Source organism: Schistocerca nitens, chromosome 1, assembly GCF_023898315.1.
Source record: "Schistocerca nitens isolate TAMUIC-IGC-003100 chromosome 1, iqSchNite1.1, whole genome shotgun sequence".
Taxonomy (NCBI): Eukaryota; Metazoa; Arthropoda; class Insecta; order Orthoptera; family Acrididae; genus Schistocerca; species Schistocerca nitens.
In genome coordinates, this window is record NC_064614.1 from 145991850 (window position 1) to 146019125 (window position 27276).

Consider the following 27276-nt stretch of genomic DNA (forward strand, 5'->3'; position numbering starts at 1 on the left):
AGGACCCTGTATGTTTCGTGGTTGCAGACTCAATTTCAGTATCGATGTTAACGATACATTTACGCATGGCAATGGATGGCTTACAGTAGCCATTGTAAGAGGTGGATCTGGTGTTCCTGCAGTCGGTGGCCTGGAGAGTTTCGTCGATCGTGATGTCATTGCCTTCCGCACCTACCACATGCCTCGGGCATGGATGTGTGTGATGTCCTTATGTTAGTTAGGTTTAATTAGTTCTAAGTTCTAGGCGACTGATGACCTTAGAAGTTAAGTCGCATAGTGCTCTGAGCCATTTGAAGTAAAAGTAAACAGCGCAACCAGCATATATGAATTAAAAGAAAATATCGATGAACGAATGTACTTACGAAATGTGGTTTCTTTACACTGTATATTATAATCAGAATGGTTAACAGACCTGTAACGGACGCAAACCGCCATTTTTTATCAAAACACTTCCACCAGAAGCTAACATGGCGGACGTCAGCTTCAAGTTTTTGATGCCATCACAAGTCCCCTTATCATTCCTCCATGCCTACACTGCATATCGATACTGGTTACAGAACATCTTTTCAAAGTATTAGCAAAGACCAGACCGCCATTTATTGAAAGCAAAGCTGCTGAGGAATTGAAAGTGGTATTTAACATGCAACTTTCAACTAACTGATTGCGCCAAATAAATCTTGTGGATATTTGATGATCAATTTCTATTCCCGAAATACAATTAGATATCAGCAAAGATATTTGCAAACAATTTATTGAATTTTTTACATTGAATAGACTACTATCCATTCCTTCTGTTTGCCAGCCGAAATCAGTATAAAACGCTGATGCAGTAATTTTGTTTACCTTCTTGACACGTAATGTAGAAATGAAATAGAAAACAACAGTGTGTCCGTTTCATTTAGAACATTGCGTGAAATTTTTAAAAGCTTGTACGACTTTCTTTGATATGTGCAGTTGTTGACGCCATTCCTTGTTTACACAAAGCGAACGATTTTAAGATAGTGCAGTCTGAATTATTGCGGTTGCGACTTGTTGCGTCTACGACAAAGCCAGCAGCAACACAATGACAATAGTAGTGGGGTTAGATACCGATGGCGCATTTGTAAGATCTATCGCAGCCTAGGCTTTGAAGTGATTTAGGGAACTGTGACTCTAAAATAATACTCAAGTTCCGTATCTCGCGCAGAATTCCATCTGGGGGACAGGAAACCGCAGTTGAGTAAATATAATCTGTCACTGTCAATTTGTTCTGCACTTCTCTTGTTTACTGAGAAGAAGAGTACGTGACGAGCTTTTGCACTGTAATGCCAGAGGATTTTTTTATCAGTGTGCGTGACTAATAATCAGCTACATCAGGAGTTGAGGCGTCGACGACTTTGAGCGCTGAAGCATGTTCCCACGGTTGGTTCTTCTCATTTGTCATTGTCAAATGTTATCTGGTGTTAACAAGCATCGAAACGGCGAAGAGCTGGGAATTGTTCCATCACTTGTATCTGCTTCCTTCTTACGCAAATTTTCGTAAAATAGTTACTGGCATCTGAGAAAGGCTGCTACGTGTTCTATTGATAACGGTACAGCCACACTAAAGGAGAGAAGCTCCCAAAAGGTGAAGAGGGAACGAATGGAAACGGCGCGAGTTGAGATGGTATTCCAGCGATTATAGTATCGAGTCGGATTTACGAAGAACTCGACAATACGAGCCCATTCATCAGTATGACGTTACACCCCCTCTGACCTGGACGCATGCACGGGTTAGTTTGGGAAATGTGTCAGAAAGTCATTGTATCTTCTCCTGTGGCAAGCTGGCCCACATCTGTTGTAACTGGTCCTTGATATCCTGGATAATGGCATGGGACGGAACTGACGTTCGACCTGGTCCTACACATGCTGTATCGGGGACACATCTGGAAATGTTGGTGGCCTCAACATCATGGAAACAGCTCATAGAGGCATGTGCCATATGTGGACGAGCATTGTCCTCTTCAAATATGGTACCACAATGCTGTCGGTTGAGAAGAAACACATGAGGGCTGAGGGCGCATGGTGTCAGTGGCTTGCTGTCATGCCATCAAGAGTTCCTTCAATTAGTACCAGGAGTCACCTGAAGTCACATCCGATGGCTGCCCACACCATGACACCAGGGGTAAATCCGTTGTGCTTCTCCAGAATCTTAACGGCCTTGCCGCAGTGGATAGACCGGTTCCCGTCAGATCACCGAAGTTAAGCGCTGTCTGGCGTGGCCGGCACAAGGATGGGTGACCATCCGTGGCATCATGCGCCGTTGCCATTTTTCGGGGTGCACTCAGCCTCGTGATGCCAATCGAGGAGCTACTCGATCGAATAGTAGCGGCTCCGGTCAAAGAAAACCATCATAACGACTGAGAGAGCGGTGTGCTGACCACACGCCCCTCCTATCCGGATGACACGGCGGTCGGATGGTCCTGATGGGCCACTTGTGGCCTGAAGACGGAGTGCTTTCTCCAGAATCTTGGGAGAATGGGACCCTTCCCCAGGACGCCACCATGCTCGCCCACCTTGACACCGCTGAACCACGATTCATCACTGAACACGATCCGACGCCATTGATCAGCAGTCCATACTTCGCGAACACGAGCGCATTCCAAACGCAGTCGTTTGTGTTGTGCTGTTAATGGCAACCTGCGGATGTGATGGTCATTCCCTAGTCCGACTCCTGCTAGTCTCCGACCAGTGGTGTGGCATGACCGGGAATGTTGCAGTGAGTCGATTACTTATTCTCAGAGGTCAGTCGCACATTGCATGGGGGCTTAATTAAATATAATGCAAATATTTTTAATTTTAGTAGCTATCTGTCCGGTTACGCAGTCTTGTAACCGGTTGGCCCTGACTGGTATTTGTACGCAATCAGACTGCATAGAACAACAACAAAGAATGAAAGGAAATTTCCGTTAACACAATTAACTAATTAAGTCCCCAGCAACTATAAAACCTACGAAACAACAAAGCACAAGAGTAACTGTTCTGTGTGTGGAAGTGTGATTCAACGTACACATCTGGCACGGTTCTTCCTCAATAAGACAAGATATTTTAAATACCATTTATACTGAAGTAATAAAAAATAACCAGAAATACTATAATTGCACATAGAAACCAGAAATACAGTCTAATACAAGAACACGAGCCAGATGCTTTGTTGACTGAACCTGTGACCAAGAGGCATTATTGTTTAAGACATTGAAATAATGAAAAAAACGAATTTTTTTTTACCTTCATATATATTGACGAAAAGCACACTCTGATCATTACAGCATCCCCAATCCAACAATATCTGGTGTCTAGCCCATCAAAACAATATGACAACATCTGAACAAGCACTCTCCATGGGAACTGCTCAACAACGACTCACCACTGCTACATCTCAACAAGCACACTCCACGACGACTTCTCGACAAGAACTGCCAGTGGAGGCGGCTGAATAATACTCTGGCGCAATCTCTGGCGCTGTGGCTCAGTGTAGCCACCTTTCAACATGTCGTCCAGCAGCTGGCCCCTGTCACAGCCGAATGTCCCACAAGTCTGGATAATACACGATGCTGCCAGCCAGTCGAATGGAGGCCCACAATGAGGTCTTCGTAATTTTGTCAGGTGCTGATGACACTGTCTCAGAAGAGTACGCGGCATATCCCGTGTCCTTCACAGCGATCATTCGACGTCTAACACTGTTCACTCCTCTTATGTTTCCTACCAGGCTTGGTAACAGTACTAAACTGAAAGAACACCAGTGCACTCTGGTGGGTGCTCTATCTGAGTCAGAGAACTGAAACTCTAATCGTTTGCATACCCACCAGTGGTGTGTACAGACTGTGACGTTACATTGACATCCGAACACGTGTTCTACACGATTCACTGTTATTGTGAGCCACTGTATTTACGGTGATGCAATCAGGACAGACAACTGAAGCCCCACTGCAGATATCTTCAGCGTTGTCGCCAGACGGAAAACCGAGTAACGCTAAGTCGACAAGTCTAGTTATGAAATAACTTAAGGGACTGGAAACTGACCACAGAGATCATCTACATGCTACTTAACGTCGCAAATTCTCGTTGCCTCCCTGGAACAGAATATGGGTGTAGTGTTAGATCATGTGAAAGTGAGTGAAACTTTTCTACATGTTTGCGACTCGTGCAGCTGTGGCGAGACTCGGGTCCAGCCCGGCATTCACCTAGTGGGACGTGGGAAACCGCCTAAAAACCACATCCAGGCTGGCCGGCATACCGACCCTCGTCGAATCCCCGCCGAGGGCATTCGACCCCCTTCCCCCCCCCCCCCAACCCCCACCCCCACCCCCAGCGCAACCGCGCGGCTATCCGGCTGGGTAAAAAGCTTATTTAAGACGTTAAAACAACTAAAAATATTTTTACTACACTCAGTTCATCACAAGAATAAACCTGATGCAAACAAACACAAACGCGATGGTTGCTCAGAAGCCGAAACACACGTTCACTGGTGTAGTTACGCTCTTGGAAGGAGGTCATTCTTGCGTATTAGATATATTATTACTACGTTACGTCAAATGAAACTTTAAGGTATTCTATTGCATTGACAACCATCAACGTTTATCTTAATCACGCTTTTGCTATGCAGTTTTTACTTGAAAAATAGCTTAGTCACAGTCTCTGTGCTGTTGCGCTCTGATTGTCGCGTTGTTCATACACAATGTGACTGACGCTGATTCCTGCTCCGTAGTGAAGCACACGTGTACAACACTGTTACAAAATGCCGAAAATAGATTGTTCTTAATATTTTTCATAAATTTACAGAAGAAAATCGGCTTTGAAGTTTTCCGGGAGACCACATTTGATAGAGCTAATAAACAAATACGCATTGAAAAGTGTAGCTGAATCGGTGGCGTAGGAGGTTGATAACGTAGGGTCGCTGGTTCAAGTCTCGCCTTGCAGTCATTTTACTTCGTTTCATTTGGAATACCAACATCATGTAATTGTACAATTCATCATCAATTTTTATGAATAGTGCAAAAAAAAATTTAAAAAAATGGTTCAAATGGCTCTGAGCACTATGGGACTTAACATCTCAGGTCATCAGTCCCCTAGAACTTAGAACTACTTAAACTTAACTAACGTAAGGAATCACACACATCCATGCCCGAGGCAGGATTCGAACCCGCGACCGTAGCGGTCGCGCGGTTCCAGACTGAAGCGCCTAGAACCGCTCGGCCACCAGCGGCCGGCTATGAATAGTGCACATCATCTTGTTTGTAATTACATATTACACGTGAAATTTCAGTTTTCATTTCAAATATAAATTCTTAATTATCGATAATTTATAAAAGATTGTTAATAAAAGTTCCTTAAATCAAGCAAACGTAACAATTTAATTTTTAAGGCAAAAATGAAGAACAAAATATTCTTTATTTGCACTATGTCAAAAAAAATGGTTCAAATGGCTCTGAGTACTATGGGACTCAACTGCTGAGGTCATTAGTCCCCTAGAACTTAGAACTAGTTAAACCTAACTAACCTAAGGACATCACAAACATCCATGCCCGAGGCAGGATTCGAACCTGCGACCGTAGCGGTCTTGCGGTTCCAGACTGCAGCGCCTTTAACCGCACGGCCACTTCGGCCGGCTCTGCACTATGTCCATTGTTTGATGCCACAGATGTAGTCTCACACGAACCAGAGCGATAAGTGTCGCAGAAACATGAAAAACAATCATTTTCACAGCATCGCGTACACCATACAAATTCTGCATTTTTACATTTGCCATTACAATATGAAACCAACAGGATTGATCTGGAGCCAAGTTAAGGAATATGATCCGAGAAGTAAAAATACTCTTAAGCTGCCAGACGTACTGGAGTGGAATAAAAACACGCAGCTTTTTCACATGTCACTACCGAGCGCTGGCGGGATTTAGAACGGCACGTCATAAAAGAAGAGGAGAAAATGCGGAGCCCGGGTGGCTTGGTGGATTCCGTAGTTGATCGACTCGTTATCAACGTAACAGATGACATTTCCAGAACTGAAATGTATTTCTCGGATTCGGATAAGGAAGGAGCTGAGAGATTACCAGACGACTGGCTGTAATTAATACATTCAGTGACTTCAGTATTCATAATCAAAACGTCTTCGGTCCCGGGTTCGATCCTCGCCACTGCCTGAATTTTGATAAATAATCAGCATTGGCGGCCAAAGACTTCCGGCATAAGAAGTCAGCCTCATTCTGCCAACGGCCTTGTCAAAGAGGGCGGAGGAGCGGATAGAGATTCAGGGCTCTCTCTTGTCCTAGGGGTGGGAAATTGCCCCTAAAGAATCAGCAATGATCAACGACATGAGGATGCAGAAGGCAATGGAAACCACTGCATTAATGACACGTAACGTGTATCCACAGGACATGTGGCCTGTAATTGAAGAAGTGTCATGATGATCTCTCCATTGGCAAAAGATTCCGGAATAATCCCCCATTCGGATCTCCGGGAGGGGCCTGCCAAGGGGGAGGTTACCATGAGAAAAAGATTGAATAATCAACGAAAGGATAACGTTCTACGAGTCGGTCCGTGGAATGTCAGAAGCTTGAACGTCGTAGGGAAACTAGAAAATCTGAAAAGGGAAATGCAAAGGCTCAATCTAGATATAGTAGGGGTCAGTGACGTGAAGTGGAAGGAAGACAACGATTTCTGGTCAGATGAGTATCGGGTAATATCAACAGCAGCAGAAAATGGTATAACAGGTGTAGGATTCGTTATAAATAGGAAGGTAGGACAGAGGGTGTGTTACTGTGAACAGTTCAGTGACCGGGTTGTTCTAATCAGAATCGACAGCAGACCAACACCGACAACGATAGTTCAGGTATACATGCCGACGTCGCAAGCTGAAGATGAACAGATAGAGACTCAGGATATTGAAAGGGTAATGCAGTATGTAAAGGGGGACGAAAATATAATAGTCACGGGCGACTGGAATGCAGTTGTAGGGGAAGGAGTAGAAGAAAAGGTTACAGGAGAATATGGGCTTGGGACTAGGAATGAAAGAGGAGAAAGACTAATTGAGTTCTGTAACAAGTTTCAGCTAGTAATAGCGAATACCCTGTTCAAGAATCACAAGAGGAGGAGATATACTTGGAAAAGGCCGGGAGATACGGGAAGATTTCAATTAGATTACATCATGGTCAGACAGAGATTCCGAAATCAGATACTGGATTGTAAGGCGTACCCAGGAGCAGATATAGACTCAGATCACAATATAGTAGTGATGAAGAGTAGGCTGAAGTTCAAGACATTAGTCAGGAAGAATCAATACGCAAAGAAGTGGGATACGGAAGTACTAAGGAATGACGAGATATGTTTGAAGTTCTCTAACGCTATAGATACAGCAATAAGGAATAGCGCAGTGGGCAGTACAGTTGAAGAGGAATGGACATCTCTAAAAAGGGCCATCACAGAAGTTGGGAAGGAAAACATAGGTACAAAGAAGGTAGCTGCGAAGAAACCATGGGTAACAGAAGAATTACTTCAATTGATTGATGAAAGGAGGAAGTACAAACATGTTCCGGGAAAATCAGGAATACAGAAATACAAGTTGCTGAGGTATGAAATCAATAGGAAGTGCAGGGAAGCTAAGACGAAATGGCTGCAGGAAAAATGTGAAGACATCGAAAAAGATATGATTGTCGGAAGGACAGACTCAGCATACAGGAAAGTCAAAACAACCTTTGGTGACATTAAAAGCAACGGTGGTAACATTAAGAGTGCAACGGGAATTCCACTGTTAATTGCAGAGGAGAGAGCAGATAGCTGGAAAGAATACATTGAAAGCCTCTATGAGGGTGAAGATTTGTCTGATGTGATAGAAGAAGAAACAGGAGTCGATTTAGAAGAGATAGGGGATCCAGTATTAGAATCGGAATTTAAAAGAGCTTTGGAGGCAGAGGCAGAATGGATAGATAAAAATTCCATCAGAATTTCTAAAATCATTGGGGGAAGTGGCAACAAAACGACTATTCACGTTGGTGTGTAGAATATATGAGTCTGGCGACATACCATCTGACTTTCGGAAAAGCATCATCCACACAATTCCGAAGACGGCAAGAGCTGACAAGTGCGAGAATTATCGCACAATCAGCTTAACAGCTCATGCATCGAAGCTGCTTACAAGAATAATATACAGAAGAATGGAAAAGAAAATTGAGAATGCGCTAGGTGACGATCAGTTTGGCTTGAGGAAAAGTAAAGGGACGAGAGAGGCAATTCTGACATTACGGCTAGTAATGGAAACAAGGCTAAAGAAAAATCAAGACACTTTTCATAGGATTTGTCGACCTGGAAAAAGCGTTCGACAATATAAAATGGTGCAAGCTGTTTGAGATTCTGAAAAAAGTAGGGGTAAGCTATAGGGAGAGACGGGTCATATACAATATGTACAACAACCAAGAGGGAATAATAAGAGTGGACGATCAAGAACGAAGTGCTCGTATTAAGAAGGGTGTAAGACAAGGCTGTAGCCTTCCGCCCCTACTCTTCAATCTGTACATCGAGGAAGCAATGATGGAAATAATAGAAAGGTTCAGGAGTGGAATTAAAATACAAGGTGAAAGGATATCAATGATACGATTCGCTGATGACATTGCTATCCTGAGTGAAAACGAAGAAGAATTAAATGATCTGCTGAACGGAATGAACAGTCTAATGAGTACACAGTATGGTTTCAGAGTAAATCGGAGAAAGACGAAGGTAATGAGAAGTAGTAGAAATGAGAACAGCGAGAAACTTAACATCAGGATTGATGGTCACGAAGTCAATGAAGTTAAGGAATTCTGCTACCTAGGCAGTAAAATAACCAATGACGGACGGAGCAAGGAGGACAACAAAAGCAGACTCGCTATGGCAAAAAAGGTATTTCCGGCCAAGAGAAGTCTACTAATATCAAATACCGGCCTTAATTTGAGGAAGAAATTTCTGAGGATGTACGTCTGGAGTACAGCATTGTATGGTAGTGAAACATGGACTGTGGGAAAACCGGAACAGAAGAGAATCGAAGCATTTGAGATGTGGTGCTATAGACGAATGTTGAAAATTAGGTGGACTGATACGGTAAGGAATGAGGAGATTCTACGCAGAATCGGAGAGGAAAGGAATATGTGGAAAACACTAATCAGGAGAAGGGACAGGATGATAGGACATCTGCTAAGACATGAGGGAATGACTTCCATGGTACTAGAGGGAGCTGTAGAGGGCAAAAACTGTAGAGGAAGACAGAGATTGGAATACGTCAAGCAAATAATTGAGGACGTAGGTTCCAAGTGCTACTCTGAGATGAAGAGGTTAGCACAGGAAAGTAATTCTTGGCGGGCCGCATCAAACCAGTCAGTAGAATGATGACCAAAAAAAAAAACACTTTCGCATCACACATACCCTCCCAAAAAAATTACACTGTGTTTAAGTTAGGAATTTTCATCACCCTTGTTTGTAATTAGAATGCTATCTTGGATGAGAACGAGAACAGTTTATGCGTTCCATCTGGTCACCCAAGAAACGTGTGGTAGTCCTGGAGTTTTGCCGAATATTATTTCATCCTCTTTATAAATTAAACGACATTCGAAGCTGTATTGTTTCTTTGCTCGTCCCTTTTCACGTCCAAACTGCAACTGCTCACATCTTTGCAGGTTAATTGGACCAGCCGGCTGGCCAGTGCTGTCCCAAGTTAAATGCGCCGATAAAGCTGTTGTCCGGCACTCTCGCTCAGTCTAAGTGCGTGTAACAGCATAAAACGTATCCTTATGATCGCACTTGATTGTAGTGAACACATTTGCTTCCGCTCCACGTGAAACGAAAACCAGTGAGATTCAAGAAAATGCGGAAGAATACATAGCGTATTGTTTACATCGGGTATATTCTTATGATGACAGAGCATAGGTCTGTCTACCTGTGAGTTACGTGCAGTTAAAATACATGGGGATCATATGTTGGGACCTTGTCGTTCGGTTCATGTTGTTTCTTCTGAGTCTTCCAGTTCTTTAAAGAATCGAACTCTCATGTATGAAAAAGCATCAGATGTCCAATTATTTTAAAAAAAATTGGTTATGTTTTATATATTTGGAGTTAAGCATATAAGCGAGGAAAAAATGTAGTAAATGTTTGAAATATGCTTAAAGTTTGTTGGAGGTAACTAAATGATCTCATCTTCAAATATTGGATTAATTAAGTCCGTCAGTCATGCTGTCCCAAAACAAACGCATTGTTTCTAACTGTAATAAACGTTTAACGTAAGAATGTACCTCTTTGTGAGCATATTTTGACAGCATTTAAAATTTTAAATTTCAATCAGTAATTAGGCGAAATGTTGAAAATCAACAAAAGTGGTGAAGCAGTCCGAAGCGCAGCCCCAGAAGTATGTTCCACAAGGATGGCGCCTTTGTTCTTTTTATTATACTGACCTCGCACTGTTTTAAGTATGGTTTTTTCTAAGGACCTGTATTCTACCTTGAATTTTACTAATAAATAATTGAATCACTAGTCGCTGAAAGACACTAAGTCCACATTTTTGACGAATTCGTTTTAGGGTGCTTATGTGTTCTAATAAGAATGATGCATGTTTTGCTGTTGAAAGGAACCACATTCTGGCACCGCAAGTGCCATTAACACAGCCATCAGATTAGTCATTCCGTGTTGAAAGGAACTTAGTGCTGCTATGTTTCAAATGTCAAGATTGGCGCACTTTTTTGTTTTGGTTGCGTGGATATTAAGTATTGTTGACGATATATCGTATGTGGTTGTTAAGCTGTACATGTCGTTTTCGTGCTGTGTTCATAAACGCATTTTCATTATGGATAATGAAGTTATGGCAGGAAAGAAACGTCAACGCAAAGAAGAAAATTACGCCAGGAATAAAGTAAAGCGATCAGGGGTTAAGGGTACTGCATATACAAGCTATGCAGAAAATGCAATTCCTCAGAAAAGTATCGGACCTCCATGCAGGTATGACAGAAATTATCGTTTTTACCTAAATATTATCTGACCAACAATATCACTTCCATAAAAGGGATTCGAATATTATTGATAATGAAGTTATAATTACTCAATTGATGTCACACAATGATTTTACTAAGTCTGGAACCGCGTGACAGCTACGGTCGCAGGTTCGAATCCTGCCTCGAGCATGGATGTGTGTGATGTCCTTTGGTTAGTTACGTTTAAGTAGTTCTAAGTTCTAGGCGACTGATGACCTCAGAAGTTAAGTCGCATAGTGCTCAGAGCCATTTGAATGATTTTACCTAGGTAACTTGTGTGTTTGTATTAGGTGCAAAAGTCAGTGCTTCAAAAATTGCAAGAAGAAGAGAAGCTGTAGATATTTAATAATTTTTACGATTATGAAACAAAAAAGGAACAGGGTATCCACCTGCAGAGACTGATTGAATGGCATCCCATTAAACGGCGAAGACCTGGGGCCGTTAATCAAAACGGAGAATAACGAAAGTGGTCCATGACTGCTTATACATATTACGTAATTAGACATCAGGAGCGTCTGCAGGTATGTAGGAATGCATTCATTAACTTACATGGTATAACGCAGAAGCATGTATTCAGGACTGCTAGGCTGCTGGCGAAAGGCGAAAGCGCAGTGGACAGGAGAGGATTTAATAAGAAGACGCATGCTATATCACACGATATCTGCACTGAAATTCGGGACCATATTTTCAAGTTTCTTGTCAAAACGTCTCAGTATGGGGGAAAAGAAGTAAAGTACTTGGATGCAAGGCTGAACCTTAAAAAATACATGGATTATTTTGTGAGGAACATCCTAATCTTAAATGAAAATATGCATTTGATGTTAATTATTTCAACAAGAAGTTTGGCTACAGATTCGGTCGACTCCAGATAGATGTGTCCAGTACCTGTGAGGAACTTCAAGTCAAAATGAAGTCTCCGCATTTATCGCAAAATATTAAATTAGCAGCAGCAAGTGAACTAAGTATTCACACGCTCAGAAGTCGCAACTTTATTCCTGTATGAAAGCATGTTCAGAATCCTGTCAGCCCGATGATGCAATCTGTGTTGGCTTTGCCTTCATGCAAAATTTACCTCTGCCCCATATACCTGTTCAGGAAATATTCTACCTAAGACAGCTATGGGTCCAGTACACTCATGTTCATAAATTAAGGATAATTGCAGAATTTGGTGCCACAAAACTGGCGCTAATAGCATAGGCGCATAGGGAACAAACGCGGCACAGATCTATAAGTCCACGGTATTGGTGATAAGTTCAGAAAACCGTCCCGAAACACATGTGCTACAAAACGCCACTGTTTCCTGCGAATGTACCCCGACATAAATATGGAATATGATCACCATGCACACATACACAGGACACACAACGGGTTGGTGTACTCTAAAGGTGTTCGAGCAGCTGCTGGGGTATAGCTTCCCATTCTTGCACCAGTGCCTGTCGGAACTCCTGAAGTGACGTAGTGGTTTGAAGACGTGCAGCGGTACGTCGACCGAGAGCATCCCAGACGTGCTCGACGGGGTTTCGCTCTGAACAGGCAGACCACTCCATTCGCCAGATATCTTCTGTTTCAAGGTAATCAAATGGTTCAAATGGCACTGAGCACTATGGGACTTAACTTCTGAGGTCATCAGTCCCCTAGCACTTAGAACTACTTAAACCTAACTAACCTAAGGACATCACACACATCCATGCCCGAGGCAGGATTCGAACCTGCGACCGTACGGTCGCGCGGTTCCAGACTGTAGCGCCTAGAACCGCTCGGCCACCCCGGCCGGCTTTCAAGGTAATCCTCCACGATGGAAGCTCGGTGGGGCTGTGCGTTATCATCCATCAGGAGAAAGGCGAGACCCACTGCACCCCTGAAAAAGAGGACATACTGGTGCAAAATGACGTCCCGATACACCTGACCTGTTACAGTTTCTCTGTCAAAGACATTGAAAGGTGGCTACACTGAGCCACAGCGCCAGAGATCGCGCTAGAGAGTATTGTTCCGCCACCTCCACTGGCAGTGATTATTGAGAACTCGTAGTGGGCAGTGCTTTGGGAGAACTCGTGGTAGTCAGTGCTGAGATGTCGTAGTGAGGAGTGTTTGTTGAGATGAGCTAGTAGGCAGTGCTTGCTGAGATGTGATACTGAAAAGTTCTTGTTGAGATGTGATAGTAGCGAGTCGGTGTGGAGAGATTGTAATGTCTAGAGTGCTTTTCATCAATATAAATTAAGGTAACAAACTACTTTTCTTTTCTTTCTCATTATTTCAATGTCCTGGATAATGTGTCATTACAGGTTCAGTCAACAAAGCATCTGGCTTTTGTTCTTGGATTAGAGTGTAATTCTGGTTCTCTTGAGTAATTATGGTATTTCTATTTCCTTTAATTAATTCAGTATAAAGATATTTAAAATTTCTTGTGTTGTTGAAGAAGAACCGTGCCAGATGCGTACGTTGAGTCATACTTCCACACACAGAACAGTTATACTTGTGCTTTGGTTTCGTAGGTTTTATAGTTGCTGGGGACTTAATTAATTAATTGTGTTAATGAAAATTTCCATTTCATTCTTTGTTGCTGTTCTATGCAGTCAGATTGCGTAATAATACTAGTCATGGCCAACCGTTTACGAGACTTCGTAATCGAACAGACAGCTACCAAATCAAAAAATTAAAATTATTTTAATTATATTTTAATTAAGCCCCCATGCAACATGCAGGGGTGTACGTGCACCAATCATATTCCCACCCCACACCATCAAACCACGACCTCCATACAGGTCCCTTTCAAGGACATTAAGGGTCGGTATCTGGTTCCTGGTTTACGCCAGATTAAAACCAGGCGAGAATCACTGTTCAGACTATACCTGGACTCATCCGTGAACATAACCTGGGGCCGGCCGGGGTGGCCGAAGGGTTCTAGGCGCTACAGTCTGAAACCGCGCGACCGCTTCAGTCGCAAGTTCGAATCCTGCCTCGGGCATGGATGTGTGTGATGTCCTTAGGTTAGTTAGGTTTAAGTAGTTCTAAGTTCCAGGGGACTCATGACCTCAGAAGTTTAGTCCCATAGTGCTCATAGCCATTTGACCCATTTTTTGAACCATAACCTGGAACTACTGTTCCAATGACCATGTACTGTGTTCTTGACACCAGGCTTTACAGGTTCTCCTGTGATCAGGGGTCAGTGGAATGCACCTTGCAGGTCTCCAGGCGTATAAACCGTGTCTGTTCAGTAGTCTGCAAACTGTGTGTCTGGAGATGTATGTTCCAGTGGCTGCAGTAAGGTCCCGAGCAAGGCTAACTGCAGTACTCCGTGGCCGTCTGCGGGCACTGATGGTGAGATATTGGTCTTCTTATGGTGTTTTACACTGTGGACGTCCCGTACTGTAGCTCCTGGACACGTTTCCTGTCTGCTGGAATCGTTGTCATAATCTTGAAGTCACACTTTGTGGCACACAGAGGGCCCGTGCTATGACCTGCTTTTTCAACACACAGTTACCATTAGCACGTCTGAAAACGTCTGCACACTTACTCGCTGCACCGTACTCTGACATGCACCAACACACATCTGCGTATGTGGACTGCTGCCAGCGCCACCGTGCGACAACCGCGGGTCAAATGCTCCGCATGGTCATACCCTGAGTTGATTTAAACCCGCAAACCGCCCACCAGAGCGTTGTTTTACCATGTATCAGCATTATCCTTAATTTGTGAGCCTGACTGTATTTATTATACACAGCCTCAAGGGCAATAGTTCTACAGTATACATGTATCATGAGGTTCAGGCCAAGAAAGGGGCCAATGAAGTGTGTACAGCCGGCCGCGGTGGTCTCGCGGTTCTAGGCGCGCAGTCCGGAACTGTGCGACTGCTACGGTTGCAGGTTCGAATCCTGCCTCGGGCATGGATGTGTGTGATGTCCTTAGGTTAGTTAGGTTTAAGTAGTTCTAAGTTCTAGGGGACTGATGACCACAGCAGTTGAGTCCCATAGTGCTCAGAGCCATCTGAACCATTTTTTTGAAGTGTGTACATTCATATTGGACTACCTCAGAACGAGATTAAACCTGGCACGAAGAAACTACACTTGTACTCTGATGCGTGTCCAGGCCAAAATAGGAATCATTCATTTATTCGTTTCTGCATGGGTTTGGTCGAAGATAAACGATTAGAGGAAATCATTCACCGCTGCGTAGTAGAGGTAATTCCTTCCCGCCTTGTGATAGGGATTTTGGTGTTTCCAAGAAAAAAATTAAGTGCTGCGACAGAATCTACACTCCAAAAGACTATTGTACAATCATTACTAACGCAAAAAGGTGGAAGGAGCCGATATCGTTGATTTGGACACTTGGTGGTCTAGCATTACAGAAAAACATCATTAAGTGATGAATCAACAGGGAAGAACATTCCTAGAAGCACCAAAGTGCAGTTTGCTCTCGCATCATTCTCCGAGTTCCACTACTCTGCAGATCATTCTGGGAGAGCGGTTGCCCGTCCCTTCATTGGGAGCGTTGTCCATCATACACCCCATTCGTCTCGGCCCGGGGCCAAGAAATTCACCTCTTGTGAACCATTTGAGAAGGGCCTATGAAGAAGGAAGTGTTACAATCAAATCAACGAAACGAGACGACCTCAAGAAGGTTCATCGTTATGTCACGACTTCCGAGACCTTGTCAGTGAAAATGCTGTAAAGGCAACAGTGATGAATCTAAATGGAATTTTTATATTTTATGAAGTTGCCAAGATCGTTAATAGTTATAGTTCATTACTGATAACATGATGTAATATCTTTAAAAAATTTTTTGTTTATTCTTTGGTAGAAAAGATGTGATGATTCTGGGATAGTTGCTAAGTAAGAAGTCAATAAAGAAGTCTTAAACAGGCCAAGTGGCGTGTGTTCTTGTTGATTTAAAATTAGACTAAATATCGTCAAGCAACATCTTTTGGGCACTGCCGCAAATATTACGTTACAACAGTTATATTTGGTGACCCCGACGTGATAATAAGAAGATATGACGACAAACGGGAGCGTTTCCGAAGATCGCCTGGAAGTAAACAAGGTTAGCATCAAAATTCCGCCTTTTTGGAGTGAAAAACCCGAAATTTGGTTCTATTAAGTAGAAGCACAGTGCAGCATTTGCAAAATTGTCACAGAAGAAACTAAATTTAACCACCTAGTGTCACAATTAGAACCAAAATACATCGAGAATGTTTGGGATAGTATTTGCGGCACAGATGCGAATAAATATTCGTTGGCTAAGGAACGTCTACTGAATATTTTCAAAGAAAGTGAAGATAAGCGTATTAAGAGATTAGTTGCACGAATTGATTTGGGAGACCAAAAACCTAGTCAGTTATTACGCAAAATGCAAGCCTTGGCAGGTGTATATGTGTCAGAAAAAGTCCTAAAGACACTTTGGCTAGAAAAATTCCATTTAGATTCATGGTTGCCTCTACAATGCGTTATCTACTTTTACTAACAGTATGACTTGTTATCCTGTTGTGCAATATCTATGACTATACAGCACCTGTTTTATCAGTAATAGAGTTGTACTCCGCCAAAGAAAATAATAAACAATTCCGTATGTTGTATTAAAAAATAATTATTTCATTTATGTTACCTTTCAATTTCATACTTCATATGCAGATATTCATTTGGAAATAAAGGGAATAAACAAAGATCATCAATGTTATTGCTCACTTAAGGTTCTGTTATTTCCGTGTTGAAAGGAACAAAGTCCAGTTGCGCAAGTTACGTATTTTGTCAATAAAAGCGTTAGTAACATTCGCAGCAGAACAATTTTGGCATTAAGCGTTATTAAAATTCACAACAGAACAATTTTCGCTTTATTGTAACGGCGTTTGTGTGTACTTTACACGTGCAATCAATTGTGTGTCATACTACAATACAAGAGTGGAAAAACGTTTTTTTGTGTTTATCTCAAAACTGTAAAAGTTGGACTTAGTGCCTTTCAACAGTGAGCGATTCAATTGAATTTCGTAAATGAATCGTAAATGTGACACATTTTTTCGTTTTCAAAATGATAGATTTGTCCCATAGATGACGCTCACATTGAACGCAAAGAGTAGGTTAAGCAAGAAACACTTAAGTGTATCAATATAATTGCCTTATTTTTGGTATTATGCTCAGTTTGACAACACATGACATTTGTGCACTATATGCCATTAAGTTTGGTCCACAGGTATTTAAGTTGCACTTTACTGAACTTATAAGTAGAATTAGTAAAATTATTTTTACTTGTTTACGGTCTAAATGTAAGCTCTTTATTTTTTCCTATTGTAATATCTGAAATTGGCCATTGTGGGCCGAAAGTGGTTATGATTCAGTCATACAAAGTGATTTTGTCAAGAATAAATGAAAGTTTGTTATAAGTTAATCACCGAGCTACGTAAACAGAATGTCGTGTTTTACCATACGCTGTCAGTTCGAATACAGTAACGGCGCTGTTTGTTAATCCACAGAAAAATTAACAGTGGCTGATTCCAGTCTTCGCTTTCAAGAAGAATGCATATATTTACACAAAGTGACTCATTGTGCCGCTTTTAGACAGTACGACAAGAACAGTTGCGCTATTATTGCTTGAATCGCTACGTAGAAACTAGTCTTACGCGTTGCAGTTCTTGTTAAGACGAGGCTGCCTTGGGCAAAGTAGGGCGCTGTTGTATTTACAGAAGTTTGGCGTCGTGATTACGTAGTTCAAGTGCGGTGCAGTCGGTACGCTCGACCCTGCTCCCTCTCCCTTGACCGCATTGTTGCGTACGCTACAAAGGAAGGCCCAGGCGTTCCCGTCGCAGGCATGCAGAAAATAGCCCGGCTTTGCTCCCGTGCTCCTCTGCCGGCCAAAGAGGGCGCTTCTGAAAATTGCCCCCCCCCTACCCTGGTACACGTGTCTGCGTACCGTTCCGAGACAGACATTGCTTTCCGCCTCCAGGTACGGAGCACAAGCTACCCTCGCGTGCTTCCCGTAATATACGGGACGGACCTTTTAAAAGTGCAGAGCTCATCCATCACACGGCAGCAGCAAACTGCTGACAGTGCGGTAATTTTAAATTCGCTCCGCTTCAGATTTACTTTACCAGTCAATTCCGAAAAACATTATCGTAGTTTATGTTGTCACGTATAAAATACGAGTGATAGTATAAGCTTTGACTTATCAACCGGGCTTCATATTCATCATTAAATGCGACACTTTTGCCAACAGTGGATGACATGCTGGAGAATAATGTTTGGCTGTCCAGGGAACGTTGTACCCCAAAAAATCACCGCCTTGCAGTCTAGATATATAAGGGGCATTCAAATTAAACCCGGTCTCTAGTGTAAAGTAACTGTAACGATTTTGGCTCTGAGCACTATGGGACTTAACATATGAGGTCATCTGTCCCCTAGAAATTAGAACTACTTAAACCTAACGAACCTAAGGACATCACACATATCCATGACCGAGGCAGGATTCGAACCTGCGACCGTAGCAGTCGCGCGGTTCCGGACTGAAGCGCCTAGAACCGCTTAGCCACCGCGGCCGGCGGTAACGATTTTATTTACTCAAAAATGTAGTTATACACAGTACACATACTCAAAAATAGTCACCAAAACTGTTGGCACATTTATCCCATTGCAATACTAGCCGGTCGATTCCATCCTTGAAGAACCTAGTAGGCTGCTGTCGGATCCAGGCCTGGATCCAGTCGCACACTTCGTCGTCCGTTGCGAATCGATGTCCGCGAATAGCTTATTTTAGAGGTCCAAACACATGAAAGTAACGCGGTGAAAAGTCGGGACTGTACGGTGGATGTTCCAGCGTTTCCCACCGAAACTGCTGCAATGTCTTCTTCGCCGCAGTGGCCGTGTGTGGGCGGGCATTATCATGCAGGAGGATAACGCCATTGGACAACATGCCTCGGCGTTTCGACTCGATGGCTCGTCTAAGGTTCTGTAAAGTGGCTTGATAATGCTGGGCATTGATGGTGGTTCCCTGTTCCAGGAACTCGACAAGGAGAGGGCCCTTGTGCTCAAAAAAGGACATCATGACCTTACCAGAACTGGTGTGCACGGCCTTTGATTTCTTCGGAGGTGGTGAAGTAATACGCGACAGAAAACCGTATTCCTCGTCACGATAACGTTCGGATGACTCAAAGACAGCGCCATTCGAGCATTGCGCTGTTCGGCGGTCAGTTGGTTCAAAATGTCCAAAAGTGTGTGAAATCTTATGGGACTTAACTCAAAAAATGTGTGTAAAATCTCATGGGACTTAACTGCTAAGGTCATCAGTCCCTAAGCTTACACACTACTTAACCTAAGGACAAATACACACACCCATGCCCAAGGGAGGACTGGAACCTCCGCCGGGACCAGCCGTACAGTCCATGACTGCAGCGCCTTAGTCGGCTGTGGCCGAGCGGTTCTAGGCGCTTCAGTCTGGAACCGCGTGACCGCTACGGTCGCAGGTTCGAATCCTGCCTCGGGCATGGATGTGTGTGATGTCCTTAGGTTAGTTAGGTTTAAGTAGTTCTAAGTTCTAGGGGGCTGATGACCTCAGAAGTTAAGGCATAGTGCTCAGAGCCATTTGAACCATTCATCGGTCCCTAGTCTTACACACTACTTAATCTAAGTTAAACTAACTTGCATTCGTTCCCTAGGCTTACACACTGCTTAATCTAAGTTAAACTAACTTACGCTAAGAACAACACAAACACCCATGCCCGAGGGAGGACACGATTCTCAGCCGGCCGAAGTGGCCGTGCGGTTCTAGGCGCTGCAGTCTGGAACCGCGAGACCGCTCCGGTCGCAGGTTCGAATCCTGCCTCGGGCATGGATGTGTGTGATGTCCTTAGGTTAGTGCTCAGAGCCATTTTTGCAGCTCCTTAAACCGCTCGGCTAATCCCGCGCGGCGGGACTTAACTGCTAAAGTCATCAATCCCTAAGCTTACACACTACTTAACCTAAATTATCCTAAGAACAAACACACCCACCAATGCCCGAGGCCCGAGGGAGAACTCGAACCCCCGCCGGGACCGGTCATTTGGTGGGGAACCCACCCGCGCACAGATTTTTTGAAAGTTCAAGTGTTGGGCGGTGCCCACGCTAATACCCAGTAACGATGGATCACGTCCAAGGTGATTCTGTAGTTGTCCAAGGCTAAAGCATTCAATTCGGCAACCATTTCCGGTGTGATGACACCGAGCACACCGAGCACTGTCTTGCAGTGACTCACGCCCCTCGAGGAATCGTCTGCGCCATTACCCACAACACTTGAACGACTCACACTGTACTCACCGTACACAGCCTTCATCCGTCGATACATTTCACGGCCTCCAACTCCCTCCGCTGCCAAAAATCGAATCACTTCTCGTTGTTCCTGCTTACTCGTCTGCATGTTCGGTAGTGGACGCTAACGTGTGTGACCATCTTCTCTTCGGCGTGAAGCCACACTGGCGCTATGCACCAGAAAACGGTGCACACGCGTCACTCTCTCTAGCAATAAATGGCGCCACCATACTCGCAGTTACGTGGTGCCACGTTACGTGAAAGGCAAACGTAGACGCACTGACCAGGTTTCATTTGAATGAACCTCATACATCTGCATCTATACTCCGCAAGCCACCTCACGGTGTGTGGTGGAGGGTATACTGTGCACCAGTCCCTCTCCCCCGCCCCTTTCCTGTTCCAGAAGGAACGATTATCAGTAAGCCTCCGAGTGGGCGCAAATATTTCTGATTTTATTTTCATGGTCTTTAAGAGAGATGTACGTATCAGGAAGCAATACAATGATTGACTCTTCCAATCCAGGAACTTGACGCTCTCGGAATTTAATTCAGCTTCAGAATCTTTTAGTGTTATGAAATTGATTGCCAGGTATACTTTGTAGTTGCTTAATCGCATGTGGTATATTTATGGATAAATGCTCGTAACCTACATTTTTGAGTTCCAGTGTGACGACTTTCAATATGACTTCCAGTGGGATGGGTTTGCATCTCTTCTGCCTTGTACCTGGTTTTACTTGGCATACAAGTAATATGTAATATGGTGAAATCCAGAAGACGCTCTTGCGGCGTCTGCCACTGAAGTTGACTCACCATCTCCGTGACGCTTTCGCCCTTACTAAATGAACCTGTAACGAAACGCGCTGCTCTTCTTTGGATGTGCTCCCAGGCTCGGCGGTTTTTTGAATACTTGCGAACAGTTCCGGATGTCGTACTTTGTCATGTTCAAACTTTCGTGAGAGTTCTTCAAAACCCACGTACGACCGGTTTTCACTTTTCCCACTATCGTCTCGGTTCCGAGCGACGGTCTTAGAGCACCAGCTGCACATGTTCAAATGGTTCAAGTGTCTCTGAGCACTGTGAGACTTAACATCTGAGGTCATCGGTCCCCTAGAACTTAGAACTACTTAAACCTAACCAACCTAAGGACATCACACACATCCATGCCCGAGGCTGGAGCGGTCGCACGGTTCCAGACTGAAGCGCCTAGAACCGCTCGGCCACGGCGGCCGGCCCTGCACTTGTCTTGCGATTGCCTGTTCTTCCAGAAGAATTGGTGTGCTACTTCTTTCTTCGTCATTCAGAATTGTTTTATCACACTGGAAGTATCTAGCCAACAGCACGTCTCGCCAATCGAGCGAGGTGTCGCAGTGGTTAGCACATTGCACTCGCCATTCCGATTTAGGTTTTCCTTGATTTCCATAAATCGCTCCCTGCAAATGCCGGTATGGTTCCTTCGAAGGGGCACGGCCGATTTCCTTCCGCATTCGTGACACAATCCGAGCTTGCGCTCCGTCTCTAATGACCTCGATGTCGATGTCGACGGGACGTTAAACCCAATCTTCCTTCCTTCACCTCTCGCCGATTACTACCACAACGAAACAGGAATGCAGTTCAGTGTCAAGAGGGAGAGAGCTTTTGTGGATAGAGCCGCCTAGATTCCTTATTAAAATTTCTTTACTATTTACGACGTTCCAACTACTGCCATCATCAGATATCTGCTTTCAGAAGAAAGGAATGTACAGAAGAGACAGGCGTTTGTTATACAGCAAGCTAGCAAAAGAGATACTTAAAGAGCAACAGGCGTTTGTTATACAACAGCAAAGAACAAAACATCTAAAATTATAAACGACGTTTTTAAAAGTGTACTCACCAAAAACCTCAGGCCTTCCTAAACAAGTTTCATGGATACGTAACTAGAAATATTGTTTATAACTAAGTTCTCAGTTAAATAAACATTACACACAATTAGTACTATGTTTCTTAATTTCTACGTTAGGCATATTTTTGTATGCGACTGTTTCATAATTTCAAAGGTATTTTCACGAATACATGGAAATGAAATTTTTCCTACATCACACTACAAAAATAGTTTATTTTTTCAATTATTGTTTTCGTTTGTAAAAGAAAATCGACAAAACGAATACTCGAGCTATGTAGCGTTTATCAGCTAGTAGTCGTATCTATAGAGAAAATTCTTAAAGCCATCCACACGGTTTAATTCACAAAATATTCACAGCGACCACGGAGTCGTACAGTAAATTTATTTCCTACATTAATAAATAGGGAAAGATGCACAAAAACGTCACCCTCAAATTGACATGGATGCGAGTGAAGTTTATTTGCTAGAATGAACGCTAGCCAAGTCCCTCACTTTTATCCAAAAACCAACTCCAGCTAGCTAGTGGCTCCAGTCTCTGGTCTGAGCTCTCTCTTTCTACACTACTGGCCATTAAAATTGCTACACCACGAAGTGAACGTGCTACAGTCACGAAATTTAACCGACAGGAAGAAGATGCTGTGATATGCAAATGATTAGCTTTTCAGAGCATTGGTACAAGGTTGGTGCCGGTGGCGACACCTACAACGTGCTGACATGAGGAAAGTTTCCAACCGATTTCTCATACACAAACAGCAGTTGACCGGCGTTGCCTGGTGAAACATTGTTGTAATGTCTCGTGTAAGGAGGAGAAATGCGTACCATCACGTTTCCGACTTTGATAAAGGTCGGATTGTAGCCTATCGCGATTGTGGTTTATCGTCGAGATGACAGGCATCTTATCCGCATGGCTGTCACAGATCGTGCAGCCATGTCTCGATCGCGGAGTCAACAGATGGGGACGTTTGCAAGACAACAACCATCTGCACGAACAGTTCGACGACGTTCGTAGCAGCATGGACTATCAGCTCGGAGACCATGGCTGCGGTTACCGTTGACGCTGCATCACGGATGCCTGCCGGTGTGGCCGTGCGGTTCTAGGCGCTTGTCTGGAACCGCGTGACCGCTACGGTCGCAGGTTCGAATCCTGCCTCGGGCACGGGCATGGATGTGTGTGATGTACTTAGGTTAGTTAGGTTTCAGTAATCTTAAGTTCTAGGGGACTGATGACCACAGATGTTAAGTCCCATAGTGCTCAGAGCTATTTTTGAGCATCACAGACAGGAGCGCCTGCGATGGTGTTCTCAACGACGAACCTGGGTGCACGAATGGCAAAACGTCATTTTTTCGGATGAATTCAGATTCTGCTTACAGCATCATGATGATCGCATCCGTGTTTGGCAATATCGCGGTGAACGCACATTGGAAGCGTGTATTCGTCATCGCCATACTGGCGTATCACCCGGCGTGATGGTATGGGGTGCCATTGGTTACACCACTCGGTCACCTCTTGTTCGCAATGACGGCACTTTGAACAGTGGACGTTACATTTCAGATGTGTTACGACCCGTGGCTCTACCCTTCATTCGATCCCTGCGAAACCCTACATTTCACCAGGATAATGCACGACCGCATGTTGCAGGTCCTGTACGGGCCTTTCTGGATACAGAAAATGTTCGACTGCTGCCCTGGCCAGCACAGTCTCCAGATCTCTCACCAATTGAAAACGTCTGGTCAATGGTGGCCGAGCAACTGGCTCGTCACAATACGCCAGTCACTACTCTTGATGAACTGTGGTATCGTGTTGTAGCTGCATGGGCAGCTGTACCTGTACACTCCATCCAAGCTCTGTTTGACTCAATGCCCAGGTGTATCAGGGCCGTTATTACGGCCAGTGGTGGTGTTCTGGGTACTGATTTCTCAGGATCTATGCACCCAAATTGCGTGAATATGTAATCACATGTCAGTTCTAGTATAATATATCTGTCCAATGAATAGCCGTTTATCATCTGCATTTCTTCTTGGTGTAGCAATTTTAATCGCCAGTAGTTTACTTAACAAACCCACGTTCGTTAGTCCGCAACACTCACCAAGAAAAACAGCAATTTGTGCGCCTGAGATTCGGATTCTCCGTCTTCCCCTGCACTAACTAACTTGTTTGAACACCAAGGATATATCACCCTTCAGACTTCGCAAGAACGAAAAGCTCACCTCACCATGTCTACCGGCCGGCTGTCCGCAGACGCGGGTTCCAGACTGCTTCACGAAGTTATTCAACACACAGGTGTTTTAGCTAATCAGAATGCGAAGCAGAATGTGGACATTTTCATTGAGCGTCCTGCTACCAGAAACCTGTAACCCAGTCATTTGGGCGCCGGCCACAACCGATTTAGGAGGATTAGCAAAAGACCGACCCATTACGTGCAGCAGGCTGGAGAACATCACCTGTTCCACACTTCCCCCCCCCCCCCCCCCCCGTCACTCTCACCCACCCACCCGATAGAACAACACCCACTTTCTTCCACCCAACCCCCCTCCCTACAATCCGTACTATGTCACAACGCGGACGAAAGCGTGTGTTGAGTGCTCCTGAAAGACGGTCATTGAAAAGGATTATGCCGAAAAATAAAGGGATGACAACTGCAGAAGTCAGTGCAGAACTGAATGTCCCACTCGTGAACCTGGTCAGCAACAAAACAACACAAAGGGATCTCCAGAAGCCGGAAACTGCACGGCGAGCTGGAATTCCAAAACAACTCGTCTGTGATACAAATACCAGTAACAGGAAAACGTGATACCGAAGCCACAAAACCTGAGCTGTGGAGCAATGGAAGAAAGTCATTTGGTCACGTGTTTCGTGTTTCACACTGCTCGTAGCTTCTGGCCGAGTTTAAGTCCAAAGATCAAACATGGTGGGGGTTCGGTGATGGTTTCGGTAGCCATATCACGGTGCTCCGCGGGCCCCATTGGTACCTGCAACGTCGTATTGCTGCCACGGATTATGTGATCTTTTGGCTAATCAGGTCTGTCCTATGCTACAATGTTTTCTGCCCAGTGGTGATGCCGTGTTCCAAGACGATACAGCTAGCATCGTTCGGGACTGGATTTGTGACCTCCAGGATGAATTATCGCATCTTCCGTTGTCACCACAGCCACCGTATCTCAATACCGTTGAGCCTTTGTGGTGTCCTTTGGAGAATAGGGTGCTCGATCGCTATCCACCTCCATCATCGTTATCTGAGCTTTCTGCTGGATCTCTGTTCATCCATTCTGAAACGGCTGCAAGCTGCTTTAAATATCTGCGGTTTTTCTGCCCCGTATACGGTATGGTGATGTGTTGTGTATGTGATGTTTCCATTTACTCGTGCCACGTCCTGCCTCCAGCAAATAATAAGAGGACATTCGGTGCAAATGTTAGCCTCAGATGAGGACGTGGGCACAGGAGAGGAAGACTTATGACAAAATCCAGTGTTGTTAGTTGATACTGAAAAATTAAAAATACGAGTTTTAAAATAGAAGGCTGAGAAGGGGAGACAGCAGAAAATAATCTAAAAAAAAGCCAGTTATCAACTTTGATGCAGTCTGTAACGCTATGTTTGCCTACAAAGCTTCGTATCCGGCCGTATTAATCGACCCATTAATTATTTTAATGTCTTCTATTATTTAATGTTGACTGACATAGTTGAAATAGGACAAAATGACGTCTTGTGTTGTTTGAGTAAACTGTAACCCAAGGTCCACGTTTGACTAAATGAATGTGGGCAAACTTCCCACACGTACCTTCAAATCGGGAGGTAGAGTCAGCTTTTTTCTTAGCATTCAACGACTGTTTTCAGTTCCACAAGAATTCGTACCACCGCTCGCTAGCAAATGAGCGAAAGTCTTATTCTCAAACATTAAATTGTTCCATCAAGGAGCGACGAAAGAATCCATTAACATGGCTACATATTTCATATCAGCAGTGGCAGCAAAGATATTGTCTTACACTACGAAAAGAAACAAACTGAAAGCAGTTCTGTGTTGTGGACGTTCACTCGAGGCTCCTGCCCACTCGCTCTTTTCCAAGGTAGCCCAGATCCGGCGTTTGTCCATGAAAACGAGATCTTTACGATCCATACCGTAAAAGGCAACTTCTCTCGTTACAGTCGAATCACGGTGGTTCGTGAAGAAATCGTATGTGAAGTAATGTGGACGTTACCTCCGACAGCATAACAGTAAGTGGCATTCCAGTCAGCTCACAAAATCCTGTCTCCAGTGAAGCAAGAGGCAGGAGGAGTAGGGAAGAAAGGAAGGAAGCTTCAACCCATGTGTACGACAGCATTTTACTTACGTGGCGCTTTGACAGACGATCTTCGGCGCTTGACAGCACGAGGTATAAAATGATTCCACTCCTCCTTTCCCAAAAAAAAAAAATAAAAGTGAGGAACGTGGGGAGAGGCGGACTGGAAACGTCTGGAGGCCACGACTGGTTCTTTGTCCAGCACGGATCCAGTTCGACTGGAAATATCTGTGTCGGTAGAGATCGCCCTTGACAATGTACATGGCATCGGTTTGTTTTCGATGTAAATTTGTGTGGCGTTAGGGACGAAAGCGTACAGAAATGAAGGGATTGCTTTACTGCACGGCGTTTTTGGCAGAAATGAACTTTTCAGCGAACTGCTGTTTATTGGACAAAGACTGCAGAGTGAATCTCTGTTCAATTGGCTTAATAAGGCATTCGGGATCTGCTCCAGCGATCGGTACCATGATCGGTGGGCTGCTGCCGGTGTGTGCTATCCCAATCTTCAGGAAACCTCTCCAACTACACTGTGCGACAAAAAAAAAGTGAACCTCCCAGAAGGAGAGGAGGCTATGTTGTTTTATTCCAGTGATTACGAAATGGAGTCAAATTTTCAAAAAATGGTTCAAATGGCTCTGAGCACTATAGGACTTAACTTCTGAGGTCATCAGTCTCCTAGAACTTAGAACTACTTAAACCTAACTAACCTAAGGACATCACATACATCCATGCCCGAGGCAGGATTCGAACCTGCGACCGCGCTGTTCCAGACTGTAGCGCCTAGAACCACTCGGCCACCCCGGCCGGCTCAAATTTTCAAAGAACTTGGCAACTCACTTATCAATATGACGTTG